We start from the raw sequence: 14,170 nt of genomic DNA, 5'->3' as shown, positions 1-14,170 counted from the left end.
CCGCTCCTGAGCTGGCCAAGGTGCGCAGGGAGTGTCTGACTGGTGGCCGGGGACGGGGGGGGGGGGGGGGGGGGGGGGGGGGCGGTCCCGGGGGGGGGCCGTGCGGCAGGGGGCAGGGTGCGGTGGCCGGCAGGGTCAGGGGGTGACCGCAGGGGACCTCAGCTCCCGGGGGCTGTGGAGGTCAGCATCCTCGCTGTACTCACGGCCCCCACCCCTTGCGTTCTCCGGAACCCGCAGCTGTCGCCTCCTGCCCCAGCCCCACCGGCAGGACCGGCTGCTGAAGCTGCCTCCCGGGCGCCAGGAGGATCTGGTTCCAGCGTGGCTGCGTCCTTCCGAGGTACACGAGGTGACGCCGGGCTGTTACCTAACACCCCCAGCAGCCTCGCCTTCTCTCGGGCAGGTTGGTTTAGGGATTACAGTGGGAACCGCCTAGAAGACCCTCCTGTCAGGGCACCCTCGTGACCTCCCGTGGCCTCTCTTCCTCCTGGCGCACAGAGAGGGTGGGCGACTGCTGGGGTCACACAGCAAGTCAGGGGCACCGGAGAGCCCTCCTGTATCCTAGGGTAATTCCCCACCCCCCTGGGGCATCCAGCTCCTTCCCAGCACCACACCCAGCCCAGCCCAGCCCAGGCTGGTCCTGCCCATCCCTGCTCTGTCCACCCTCCCCTGCCCAGCCCAGCCCTGCTCACCCCTCACCTGCCAGCCCTGCCCAGGACAACAGTCTGCAGCATTGCCGGAGGGAGGGAGGGTTGACAAGCCTTTTCTGGGAGGTTGGATTGGGAGAGCGGCAGGTCCCCAACATGCAGGTGACCCCTTGCGGGCTTGGGGGCGGGTGGTGGGCTCAGTCCACCTTCTGCGCGGCTGGAGCTTGTCCCGTCCACCTCTGCCCCGTGTGGCCTGGTAAACAGCACCCTCGGACCCCTGGGCAGGTCCCTCAGCCTCCCGGTGCCTCAGTTTACCTGACCTCATGGGGCTGTGGGGAGATGATCTGTGCAGAGAGATGTAGCCGAGTTGATGGTATGTAGTAAGTGCTCAATAAACACACTGCAAACCATTCTTTCTCTCATTTGATCCCCACGAGAAGGCTTACCGGCAGGTGGCGAGCTCCCATTCTGCAGATGTGGACGCGGGGTCCCTCCCGAGGCTCAATTATCCCGGTCACTGACAGGATGTCTCAGATGATGGCGAACCCCAGCCTCACGTCTGATGTGCCGCAGAGGGGAGGGACAGCTGTGGCTTAACGAGGCTCACGGAGACCCTCGGGGTGAGGGGGGCCGGGAGAGCGTGTGCATGTGTGTGTGTGTGTGTGCATGTGTGTGTGTGTGTGTGTGTGTGTGCACGCAGAGGGGCTGGCAGAAGATGAGACTGACACGCGGCAGGCGAGGCAGGTGACTTCCCATCTTGAGAGCAGTGAGGGGCCAAGATCCCCCAGGAGACGGGCAGCAGGGCAGGGATGGGACTGGGGAGGTGGGTTTGAACCCCAGGAATGAGCTCGCTCCCCCACACAAGCAAAGAAGTTTTGGAGCTGCCTCCAGGGGTGGAGAACTCCAGCCTGTCCCCACACAGGTCCGTGGCTATAAGTCCCCAGGCCCTTCCAGGGGGCGACGCCCGATGACTGGCTGTGGCTCAGGGGTGCCGGGTGGCCTCTTGAGACCCAGACTCCGGCTCTGCAAGCCACCCCTCCCTCAGCCTCCAAGCCCTCCCTGGTCTGGGCCGGGACCTGCCCCCAAAGCCTCTCTGGTGGGAGCCGATGCCAGGAGCCACCAGTATAATATCCAAGATCCCTGGAACAACACTGACAACACGATGGCCTGGAATCCCGGGAGCAGGGGTGGGCACCCCACACCCAACCCTGAGAAGTACAGGCTGACAATCCCCCTACCCAGCCCCACAACGTCTTGACTCCCACATAGACACCAAGCAGCGCTGCCCTGGCTTCAGAGATGCTCGTCCCTGGGTGTATCTGTCACGTTCATTTTCGTCTCGTCCATCTTGTGGGCATTCCGGGATATTCTGCACACATCAGCCGGAGCGAGGGGCTCCCAGCATTTGCCCCCGAGACTTCCTTGTAGACCCCAGGACAGAAGCCCTGTGTGCCAGAGGCCAGAGGGAGCCAGCTAGAACCTTCCGGATGTCACCATGACAGTGTGGGGTATGGGGCCATCCGATGTCCCACTCCCGCCAAGGAGGAAGGGGGCACCCCAAGCAGGTGCGAGGGGCAAGGGGTGGGACCTCCGCTCCTCGGGCCGGAGCACAGCCGAGGAGGACAATTGCGTGACCTGCAGCCATCAGACTCCTGTGGGCGTCCGAGGCCTTCTCTGGGACCCATGCCTCGTGGCGATGTGGCCCCAGGAGTCGGGAGTCCGTGGAGTGGAGTTCAAGTGACCTTGCTCCAGTGCACCCTGAGGATGCCATCGGTTTGCAGGGAGCCTGCCAGTCTGACGAACGGGGAGGGCAAAGTGACACATTTCCATTTTGGTTGCCTTTTATTGCAAGGGCAGACATTCTGTCCTTTCTGGGGAAGGGAACAAAACTTACCTCACGGAACCGTAGGGTTTGGCAGAGGCCCTTAATCAAGCTGCGTGTGGCTTGGGAAGCTTTCCTTTTCCAGGAAATTTGTGAGTCTCGGCCGAGAGGGAACGTCTGCTCGATTCTTCAGATATCTTTCCTTCCCTCTTCCCCCGCCCCCTCCATTTCCTTCCTTCCTTCCTCCTTCTTTCCCTTCCCTCCTCTCCCCTCCCTTTCTCCCCCCTTCTATTAGTGTTTCCCGAGCACCTAACAGGCCTTTACCTAAAACAGGGAATATCACATTGGAAACAAGGCTCCTGACCCCCCACGCTTGCCTGAGCTTGCGAACAGGTGAGTGTACCTGCTGAGTAGGCTACTTTCAGGTTAGGATTGAGAGGTGGCTGAGGTCAGGTCGCGGGAACTCAGAGACCTGCTCAACGAAGAAGACTGTGTGTGTGTGTGTGTGTGTGTGCGCGCGCGGGGCTGGGAGGGAGCCGAGGCGCCCAGAGGTGGGTGTAGGGCGGCCATGGGCTGAGATGCGGAGCATGGAGGTGTGCGTGGTTCTCTTCCTTCTTCCTCCCTTCACCCTTGACAGGGATCTGGGGATGCCTTGAGGGGGAGGAGGAGTGATGGTGGAGAAGATGGTGATGGTGATGATGACGTAATGGAGAAACAGAAAGGGTGCCCTGCCAGGCCCCTGGTGTGAGGTGGCATTCCTGGTCCCAGGGTCTCCTGGAGGCCTAGTGGGTCCCCCAGTCCCCGTCAGCATGGCGGCTGGAGCCGTATTTCACCTGGAGACTCTCTTCCCACCTCAGCCTTCTGGCCAGTCCAGCCCCGGGAGCCAATCTCCATTCCGCCCTCAGTTTACCCCACCTTACCCCCAAAGTGTGATGTTAAGTGTGGATCTTCAGACCCCATGAGGGGCAGCGGGGACGATATTCTAGCATAGGGAGAAAGCCCATCCTCAGTGCCGTTCTGGAAAGGCTGCCCTGTGCGGGGGTTGGCCTTCTCCCTGGGCACAGATGCTGAGCAGTGTCCCGATGAGACGCTAATGAGGAGGAAGCCTGGCCAGGCCCGTCGTGCTGGCTGCAGGGGTCCCTCTCCATCTGTCTGCTTGGAGCTCCCGGGTCTCTCTGGCGAGACAGGGCCTGGCTCCCCACAGGAAGCTGCCAAATGTCCTTAATTGGTGTCTCTGCAGTGGCCTCCCCTCTCCGACAGGCCATCAGCCAGGCCACGGGCCACCTGTCGCTCCCTTGCTGGAGGGCCCGCCCACTTGTCTGCAAGGCAGGGTCGTGTCCGACAGGCCCCACAGGGCTGAGGCGGGGAGCGTCCTCCTCCGAGCTCCCCTCAGTGTCCCCCCCCCCAGGCATGTGGCTCCCAACGTCACAGATGTGCCCACACATCCGTGGGAGGGGGCCTGGCTCTGTTACTGCCCAGCCATGTGACCTGAGGCAAGGCCCACTTTCTCTGGGCCTCAGTTTCTCCGTCTGTACAAAGAAGGGGTCCAGTCTGGGTGGGGTGAGTTCTTATCCTTGGAGGGGAATTCAGTCCCATACACTCTCCGTTGCCCATCAAACACAAAGCAGTGTGCATCACACCCACAAGGAAATGAGCCCTCTCTTGTGTGTTCCTTGGGGGTTTCTGGGTCTGTTTTTCCCACTTTTCACCCAAAAACAAAGGGGAGCAAAGAGACCCATTCACTTTCCTCTGCGATCGGTGAGGAGTGGTCTGGGCTCAGGGTGACAGCAAAGAAGGGGTCCTCGGGGGAGCGTCAGGTGCACCTGCAGAAAACCAGCCCCTCCCAGCCTCCCTCTGTGGCCAGGTGGCAACGTGAGTGATGTTTGGCAGCCTCAGACGTTCAGGGGGGGCCAGAAACCTGATTTTGATGTGAAATTCCCCAATTGGTAAGTGCTGACGACTGATTTAAAAATATTTAATCCTTGGAGCATCTGGGTGGCTCGGTCGCTTAAGCCTCTGGCTCTTGATTTCGACTCAGGTCATGATCTCACGGTTGTTTAGTTCCAATTCCGTGTGGGTGTGGAGCCTGCTTGGGATTCTCTCTCTCTCTCTCTCTCTCTCTCTCTGCCTGCCCTTCCCCAACTCCTGCCCGTGCGCGTACTCTCTCTCTCTCAAAATAAATAAACATTTAAACAAGAATCTTTAATCCTGTGAATGCCAGGAAAGGTACCCATCTGTAGGGTTGAAGGTCACCAGCTGCTGGCCTCTGGCCCATGGGGCCTGCCCTGTGTTGTGTCTGGTGAGCTCTTGGGCCAAGCAGGGTCCCGGTTGCCCAGCAGAGATGCTGGGTGGTCTCCAGGGTGTGCAGTGTCCCTGTCGGCAGCTCCAGACAGGGTGTTTGGAGAAGCCCGGTCTCTTTCAAAGCCCCCGCCGGGTGCCTAGGATAGCAGGAGGCGGTCAGATGCTGACACACAGGTCCCCAGGAGGCTCTGGCTGGCAGAAGTCGGCCGGTAGGCGGGATGCCAGGGCACCGCATGAGGGCGCAGAGGGAGGACGGGTCCGGGCGGCGGGCCTCCCTGGGCCTGAGAACAGTTTTCTTTTAGCTCCAACACCTGCGATAGCTCTGCAAACCCTCAGCGTCTGCCCCGGGTCAGGCCTGCGTCCCGAGGGCTGCACAGAGCCCAGCGCGGCAGACTCAGCCCCAGAAGGGCACAAAGGCACGTGCTGGGAGGAGCGAGGCCAACCCTTTGGGGCCCCTTCTCTGGGAAGGGGGGTACGCTCACCTACAGGTGCCAGTGGAAGGAGGAAGCCAGGTCTCCAGCCTTCCTGTTCTGGGGCTACGTCCTGCCGATTTACCCGTAAGTCATAGGCCTGGGTCCCTCCCCTTTCCCTCCTGCCTACAACCAGCTGCTACAGACTGAATTCCTATGGTGAAGCCCGAACGCCCAGCGTGGCAGTGTTCGGAGGTGGGCCTCTAGGTCGTGTGTGTGTGTGTGTGTGTGTGTGTGTGTGTGTGTAGCTCCTGTGGAGGGATCGGTGCCGTTGTAGGAAGAGCGGCGGGAGATGTCGGGCTCCCCTGCAGGCGCACGGTGAGAAGGCGGCCGTCTGCAGGCCGGGAAGAGAAGCCTCACCCAAAGCCCACCTTGCTGACGCCTCAGTCCTGGACTTCCAGCCTCCAGAACTGTGAGAATACGTTTCTGTTGTTTAAGCCCCGAGTCTGTGGCATTTTTCCTGTGGCATCTGAGCCGATGGAGAGACCTGAGTCCTGCCTCATGCCGAACCCCATGTAGCGACTCTGTGCAACCCTAGGGACACACGCGTTTTGAAATTCGGAGTTGTTATTATTCTTTTCATTTAGAAAGGGTAAGGTGATGCGGCGCCTGGGTGGCTCCGTGGGTTAAGTGTCTGACTTCAGCTCGGGTCAGGATCTCACATTTCAAGTGCTGACGGCTCAGAGCCTGGAGCCTGCTTCATATTCTGGGTCTCCCTCTCTCTCTGCCCCTCCCCTTGCTTGCGGTCTGTCTCTTTCTGTCTCTCAACAATAAATGAGCATTAAAAAAAAATTTTTTTTAAGTCACCAGCTCCTCAATTAAAGAAAGAAAGAAAAAAAGGAAAGAAGGGAAAAGAAAGAAAGAGAAAGAAAGAAAAAAAGAAAGAAAAAGAGAGAAAGAAGAAAGAGAAAAAGAAAAAGAAAGAGAAAGAGAAAGAAAGAAAAAGAAAGAAAAATAGAGAAAGAAGAAAGAAAAAGAAAGAAAGAAGAAAGACGAGAGAAAGAAAGAAATAGAAAGAAGAGAGAAAGAAGAAAAAAAGAAAGAAAAAGAAAGAAAGAAAGAAAGAAAGAAAGAAAGAAAGAAAGAAAGAAAGAAAAGGAAAGGGAGTTCTGTTTCTGGCAATGGCGCCAGAGCCGATCGCAGACCCATCCTCCTGATATTCGATGGCCACAACCTCTGGAAAAATAAAAAATTAAACACAACTGTCTGAGGACATAGGGGAGCAGGTGAAGCAGGCAGCAGTTGCAGGGGACAGTCTGCATCAGTTTGCTGTGGTTGCTGTAACGCGTCACCAAAACCTTGTGGCTTAAAGCAGCACAGACTTCCTACCCCACAGTTCCGGAGGCCAGAAGTCTAAGCTGATGGGCCGTGCTCCTTCTGGAAGCCCAGGGGGTTTGGGTCCCCTGCTTTTTCCAGCTCCTGGAGCCCCCGTTCCCTGGCTCGCAGCCCGTCCTCCATCGGCACGGCTGTGGATGCGTCTTCTCTCTGACTCCGTTTCCACCGCCTTCTCCCTGCTGCCTCCCTTTTTTAAGGACCCTGGTCCCCATCGGGACCCCCGGACAATCCAGGGTAACCCCACCCCTCATCTCAAGATCCTGAACTTAGTCGCACCGCTAAGTCCCTTTTACCATGTAAGGTGACACCCACGGGTTCCACGGATTGGGGCCTGGATGCCTCTCAGGGGGCTTGCTTGCACACCACAGACACCAGTGTTTGGAATCGTTGTATCTTTTTGATGGGCCGATCCTTTCATCAGCAGAGAAAGGTCGCTGTTTGTCTCCAGCAACAATTTTTTACTTCAACTCAGTTTTGTCTGGTGTTAGTATAGCCACTTGAGGTCTCTTTGGGTTAGCGTTTGAGTCATAAATCACTTTACACACAAATTATTTGCATCTTTGAATCTAAAGTGTGTCTCTTATGGGCAGCATGTGGTTGTATGCTTTTAAAAAGTCTGATCTGGGGGCGCCTGGGTGGCTCAGTCGGTTAAGCGTCTGACTTCAGCCCAGGTCATGATCTCGCAGTTCGTGAGTTCGAGCCCCGCGTCGGGCTCTGTGCTGACAGCACAGAGCCTGGAGCCTGCTTCACATTCTGTGTCTCCCTCTCTCTCTGCCCCTTCCCTGCTCATGCTGTGTCTCTCTCTGTCTCAAAAATAAATAAACATTAAAAAAAAATTAAAAAAAAAAGTCTGATCTGGTAATCCACGCTTTCCTGTGGAGTATTTACATTACAAAGGGGGTAGCCATTGTTGGGGGGGGTGCGCATTATCGGGGATGCTCCGTGAATCCCAAGTAGAATAAATACAAAAACAACCCCATCTAAGTACTTTGTGGCCAAGTTGCCAAAATGCAGAGGTAAAAATTCCAAAAGCGCCCAGGAAAAAACGATGTACGATATTGGAGCCAATGATAATAATTAAGTGTGACTTATCCCTTCAGATCATGGGAGCCAAATGCCCTTTCCAAATGGAACATGCTTTTATATGCTGAGAGAGAGAGAGAGAGAGAGACAACAGAGAGAAATCCTGTTAATCTAAGTTTAATATTCCATAAAAATATCCTTGAAGACAAAGGGAAGGAAAAGACATTTTCAGATAGACAAAGGCTGAGAGAAATCGTAGTCATTGGACATGAAATACAAAAGGAAGCTTTTCAGGCTGGAGAGGAATAATGCGGATGAACGTAAAAACGGAGAGCACTGGGGATGATGAGTATGCGGTGACCATAAATGCACACTTTCTGGCTTCTCCCCGGGGAGAAAGATCTTTGGAAAGATCTTCGCAAGGAAATCCCAGCCCAAACCATTTTTTGAGGGTGACCAGTGCTTTCCTTTCCACGACATTTCCCCTCGAGCACCAACGCGTTTTCTGGTCTTCTCAGACACTGAATGATCGTTGGCCAGAAGCGTGCTGCTGATCTGGGCCCGAAGAAGGGTTACCGAGTGGCGGTGGATGAGGGTTCCGATGGGGGACAGTCTATCATGTTCCTCTCCATGTTCTTGGAGGTTGGCAGAATTGCCCTTTTGGTTAAGCATGCTTTGGGGATACTTTTCCCTTATCAAGGCAATGACCAATATTTCCAATTTCCAATATGCTAAACATTATACTTATAAATGGAGAGACTGAGGGAATAATTTTAAAAGCCCATACGTAACAAAAGACGATGTTGCATGGCTAAAAATAAATAAATAAATGCACATTTTCTCCTTAATTTATTTAAAATTCTACTGGCCATGGGACGCCTGAGTGGCTCAGTCGGTTGAGCGTCCGACTTCGGCTCAGGTCACGATCTCGCGGTCCGTGAGTTCGAGCCTCGCGTCGGGCTCTGTGCTGACAGCTCAGAGCCTGGAGCCTGTTTCGGATTCTGTGTCTCCCTCTCCCTCTGCCCCTCCCCACTCACACTCTGTATCTCTCTCTCTCTCTCTCTCTCTCTCTCTCTCTCGCTCTCAAAAATAAATAAACATTAAAAAAAATCACAAAGAAAATGAGGAGATATTGAAGGGAAACCGTGGCTTTTTAAATGCCCATTCCCAGAAGCAGGAAAGATTAAAAACAAAACAAAACAAAACAAAAATCTAAGCTACTTAACTCGAGAAGCTAGAAGAAGCAGAGCAAATTAAACCCCACAGAGTAAAAGGAAAGACGAAATGAGGATAAGCAGGAGTCCACCTAAGAGACTGCAGATGAACAACAGGGAAAGTCAGCAAATGAAAAGATGAACGATATTGATAAAACCCTAACCAAGAAGGGTCAAGAGGAGACAGAAAGTACCGGCAGGAGGCACAGAAGAGACAACACAGACGTATGACACACAGTCATATCCAACGCTAGGCTAAATTGCTGTTTGGTGAAATGGAAGCATTGCTTGCAGGATAAGACTTTCCAAAACTGATGGAAAAAGAGAAAAGGAACCCGAATGCCCCTCTATTTGTTAAAGAAACAGAAATTGTGTTTTAATTTTGTTTTTTTAGTGCTTATTTATTGTAGAGAGACAAAGAACAAGCATGGAAGGGGCAGAGAGAGGGGGAGGCACAGAATCCAAGCAGGTTCCAGGCTCCGAGCCGTCAGCCCAGAGCCCGACGTGGGGCTTGAACTCTCAAACCATGGGATCATGACCTGAGCCGAAGTCGGATGCTTAACCGACTGAGCCACCCAGCCACCCTGGGAAATTGTGTTTTAAACTCCATTCACAAGGGGCACCTGGGTGGCTCAGTCGATTGAGCGCGCCCGACTTTGGTTCAGGTCATGATCTCACGGCTTGTGAGTTCGAGCCCTGCGTCGGGCTCTGTGCTGATGCCTCGGAGCCTGGAGCCTGCTTCGGATTCTGTGTCTCCCTCTCTCTGTCCCTTCCCTGCTCATGCTCTGTCTCTTTCTCTGTCTCTCAAAGATGAATAAACGTTAAAAAAAAAAATCCACAAAAACTCTAGACCCGGATGTCTCCCCAGAGGAACAGGTACTGGCCTCACCCACATTCTTACAGAGATGGGAGCACGAACAACTCTCTCTGATGCCCCAAACTGACAAGGACACTATCGAGAAACCGAGCGAGAGAGCACCTCTCATGAACATAGATGCAAATACCCCTATCAAAGTATTGGCAGATCATGTCCGTTCATGCGTAAGAAGGACAAGACGCTATGGCCAAGTGGGGTTTATCCAAGGAGTGCAAGGTCAGCACTGGAAACTGAGTCAGTGTAATTCACCACATCAGTACACGGAAGGAGAGAAACCATACAATTGTCTTAAGAGATGAAGAAAGCATGTGATAAAATTCAATAGCCCTGCACGATTTATAAAAACCCAAATCGTGGGTTTGGAAAACCCTCAGAAAACTAGGAATGGATGGGAATTATATCAGTATGACAAAGGCCATAAACAAAAGTCCTACAGACGACGTCGTGTTTCACGGTAAAATATTGAACACCTTCCCCGTGAGTCCGGGGTAGGCGAGGGGGCCCACATCTACCATTTCTGTTCACCGTTGTGTGGGACGGCTTAGCCAAACCAGAGAAGTAGAAAGACTATCTCGATTTGCAAATGGTGTGACCCTGTTCTTAGGAAACCCTAAGGTGTCTTCAAAGAGACAACTAGAATGAATTAGTACATTTAGTAATTTGGTAGGATAGCCGTTCGATCGTGTAAAAAATCAAGATCGATATAAGAAACCAATAAACTGTCGACAAACAGTTGGAAAATGAAACCCAAGGCTTACTGCAGATAGCGTTACAAAACCCCAGGTGCCTAGGCATAGATTTTACCAAACATGTACAGGCGACCCACTACGAAGGACAGCTGGCAGAAACCAAATCCCGAAATAAATGGCGTGTGTGTGTGTGGGGGGGGGGGGGGGACCATGCATGAGAAGTGGAAAACTCCATGAATTTTAGAGAATAATTGAATAGATTTAGTGCAATCTCAATAAATTTCCCGGTAGACTTTTGAAGACATTGTCAGGCTGATTCCAGAATTTATACAGAAATGCGAGTCTCAAGGAAGAAACACAACGTGGTAGGGCTTGTACCACTGATGTCATGACTTCCTGTGATGCCGCAGTAATTGGGACAGGGCGGCGTTGGCACAAGACTAGCCAAGCAGAGCAGCGAAACACGGGGTCCGCCATATGCCATTGGTTGAGTTACAGTCAAGGCGCCAACGTGATTCAACGAGAAAAGGGAAACCTTGCCAACAGCTCTTGCTAGAACGATTGGCTATCTGGGAAAGCGAAACCAAACAACTGAGATTTGACCACTGTTTCAGACCAGCCACACTTACTTCCAGATGAACCGTAGAAAAGGCAGACTTGGGAGGAGGGCCACATGTGTACCTCGTGCCCACTTTCCCGGGGGGTCCTCTGTCCCTTGTCTGGTATACACCTGCTCCATTTCCTGGGGGCCCAGCTGCTAGAAGCCTCCCATGGGGGTCTCCTTCTTTCTCTTTTTCTTCGCAGGTGCCATGTTTCAGACCTCCAACTTCCCCCCACCAAGGGCAGCCCCTTCCTCCTCCCCCCTCGCTGCCTGTGTGATACCTCCTTCTCCTGGAAGCCTCCCTGGCTTTCCGAGTGAGGATATGTGACCCTCCTTCATGCTTCCCTAACACTAGGGCAACCAGGTGATTGGTCATCCACACGGGGACACTTGGGAGTAGAAAGGAACACGCTTATGATACCAGGGCAATGGCCGTAAGTTGGGGTCAAGGGGTGCCTCCCTAAACCCTCTGCACATTTCTCTGCACACCTTCACCTGCTGTCTTTGTACTGTATTTATGTCTGTCCTTTCTTCAGACCCCGAACCTCTTGGGGGACACGGGCCACACCAAAGTGCATCCATATCTTGGGTTTCTGTCCAGTGCTTAGTGATGAAGTTTTGGGTGATGGGGTTTTGGGGTGATGGTGAGGTTCGGAGCCGACAGCCAAGAACAAAATTCTTGAAGACGTCTTTGGTGCAAAAAGGTGATTTTATTAAAGCACGGGACAGGAGGGACAGGACTCGTGGGCAGGGAGAGCTGCCCCAGGACCCGGAGGAGAAACTGGGAAGATTCCAGTGAGATTTTCATATGCTAAAGAAGGCTCACAAGATCCTGGAGGCCTAGCTATTGTCCGGCTAAGGTTGCTTTTCCCTCTAGCAAAGCATTAACATTAAGACAGTAGGGCGCCAGTGACAGTCACGACAAAATTTATTGCAATGAGAGGCAAGGCCTACCGATCGGGACGGACACTCTTGACCAGAGTGCGGTCTCGAACAGCCGGGATACAGAGTTTTTATAGCCAACCACATCGTCCTTATCATCACCTGGGAACAGAACAGAGAAACAGTTCCCAGATGGGGGTGGAAACAGCTCAGACACGCCCTTGCCCCAATCCAATCAAACACTAACCCAGTTGATTTTCCTTAAACTTGTGTTCCCTTGACTGATAGCACAAGGCTGTTATCTCTTAATCTACAGTGTTAAAACAAAGCTGTTATCAAGGCTACTGGTTAGCCCTACACTACAATTTAACCCTTACAGTGGGGTGCCAAGGTCAGGGCTGGCTGGGGACATCTGGAGCTCTGCTGCATATGGGAGGCAATGTGGTTGGCCTTGCAGGTCAGGACGGGCCGACAGCACCTGGGGTCGCCTCCCCCCCCCCCCACCCCCCCCACCCCCCCCACCCCCGAGCCACCTTGTCCTCCTTGCTCCTCCGCCCCCTACGCAGACTGGGGCTCCGGGCGACTTACTGGAGGTCACCCAGCTAGAGAGGTGAGAGCCACTCGCCGGCTTGTCTGGGCTCAGCCTGGCGCCCCCACTGCAGAAGGGTCCCCAGCCAGAGGACCCCGAGATCCCCATCTCTCTAGACGGGGCTGTTTATCACGTGCCCTAGACACTGCTGCCTCCTCCTGTCCCCACCACAGGCACACAGATGACGGGCCCCACAGGGGGCCCCCCTGCAGCTATTTCCAGGGGCTGATCCTGGGGGCACCCCACCTCTGAAAAGGCCTGCCTCCCGCATCTCCTTTTCAGGCCTTCAAGGAGGCCACGCCCCTCTCTGGGGACTGGCAGGAAAGGTCACCAGAACGGACAGTCCCTCCCCAGCCCTCCGCATCCCACCCCAGAGCAGCCTCCCCTACGGAGCGGGGCTCTGGATGCTTCGCCCCCTCCCCCACCGAGCTGCAGCACCAGCCCTTAGACTTGAGGAGAACAAAGGCGAAAGAAATGTAGATAAAATTAATTTACATCCTCTACAACTTGCAGCCCTCCGACGACGATGCCGGGTACTTGAGAGGCAGGGACCTTCCCCTAGGAAGTCACCGCTGCCTCGAGGTTATGCTTTCCTAGGGGCCAAAAGCTTGAGAATAGCCAGACCTCCAGGGGCTTGCCTTTTTTCACACGTGAAAATCCTTTTGGAAACTGCCTTGATCTCTGCCCCTCCCGACCTAAAAGTATGGAATCAATCACTCCTCACCACCCCAGTGCGGCTCTTTCTGCCCGAGGGTCCCTTCCCCGCCCTTTAATAAAACCACCTTTTTGCACGGAAAACGTCGCCAGAATTCTTTCTTGACTGTCCGCACTTGGCGCCCTCTGCTGGAATCAAGGGGGGGCCGGAGCCCTGGCTTCCTGGGGAGGCACAGAAAACCCGCAAGAGCCAGTGTCTCCGGGGTGCGGGTGGCGACCGGTGACTTTCTCATCTCTCCACTTCCGTTTTTTTCTTTTTTAATTTTTAAATGTTTATTTTTGAGAGAGAGAGAGAGACAGAGTGCGAGCAGGGGAGAGACAGAGACGGACACACAGAATCTGAAGCAGCTGTCAGCACAGAGCCCGACGCCGGGCTCGAACTCGGGACAGGCGAGATCACGACCTGAGCTGAAGTTTGACGCTTGACCGACTGGGCCACCCAGGCGCCTCTCGTCTTTCCACTCCTCGATGTTCGCCCAGGTTCCCATAGGGAGTGATGAGGGAGCATAAGGCGGGCCGAGGGGAAAATGCAAGCTAGCACTCCCTCCCCCCACCAGGTGACATTCCTCGGGCACTCCCGGCGGCGGCCCAAGGACAAAGGAAAGGAAAGAAGTGGCTGGCTGATAGAGATCACAGTCATGCAAGGCATAGTCTCCATCAGTTTACAAATATCTCAGTACATTACAAGAAAAAGGCAATCTCGCCAATAGTCGGATCCCCAGTAACCCACAGACTCAGGTTCCTGGAGCCCCAGCATCGCCCTCCCCTCCGTAGTGATGTGGGAACAAAGGCAGGAAGGAAGTTTCCTTATGACCTGCAGCCCACTGACACACCTGAGGCAAATCCAGAGTCTGACGTTTCTGGAACCCTCCACGGTCCTACTGTTAATGCCTTCCTAGAGGGAAAAGGGCCTTCGCTGGACAACAGCCAGGCCTCGTGCATTTTAGGAGCCTCCGAGTCCCTCTGGAGGCCTCTCTTTTGACTTTACCTCCCCAACTTTGTTGTGTCT

Source organism: Prionailurus viverrinus, chromosome D1 (genome assembly GCF_022837055.1).
Source record: "Prionailurus viverrinus isolate Anna chromosome D1, UM_Priviv_1.0, whole genome shotgun sequence".
In the NCBI taxonomy this organism is placed as follows: Eukaryota; Metazoa; Chordata; class Mammalia; order Carnivora; family Felidae; genus Prionailurus; species Prionailurus viverrinus.
The sequence above is the reverse complement of the archived record's forward strand: the minus strand, read 5'-3'. Positions refer to the sequence as shown.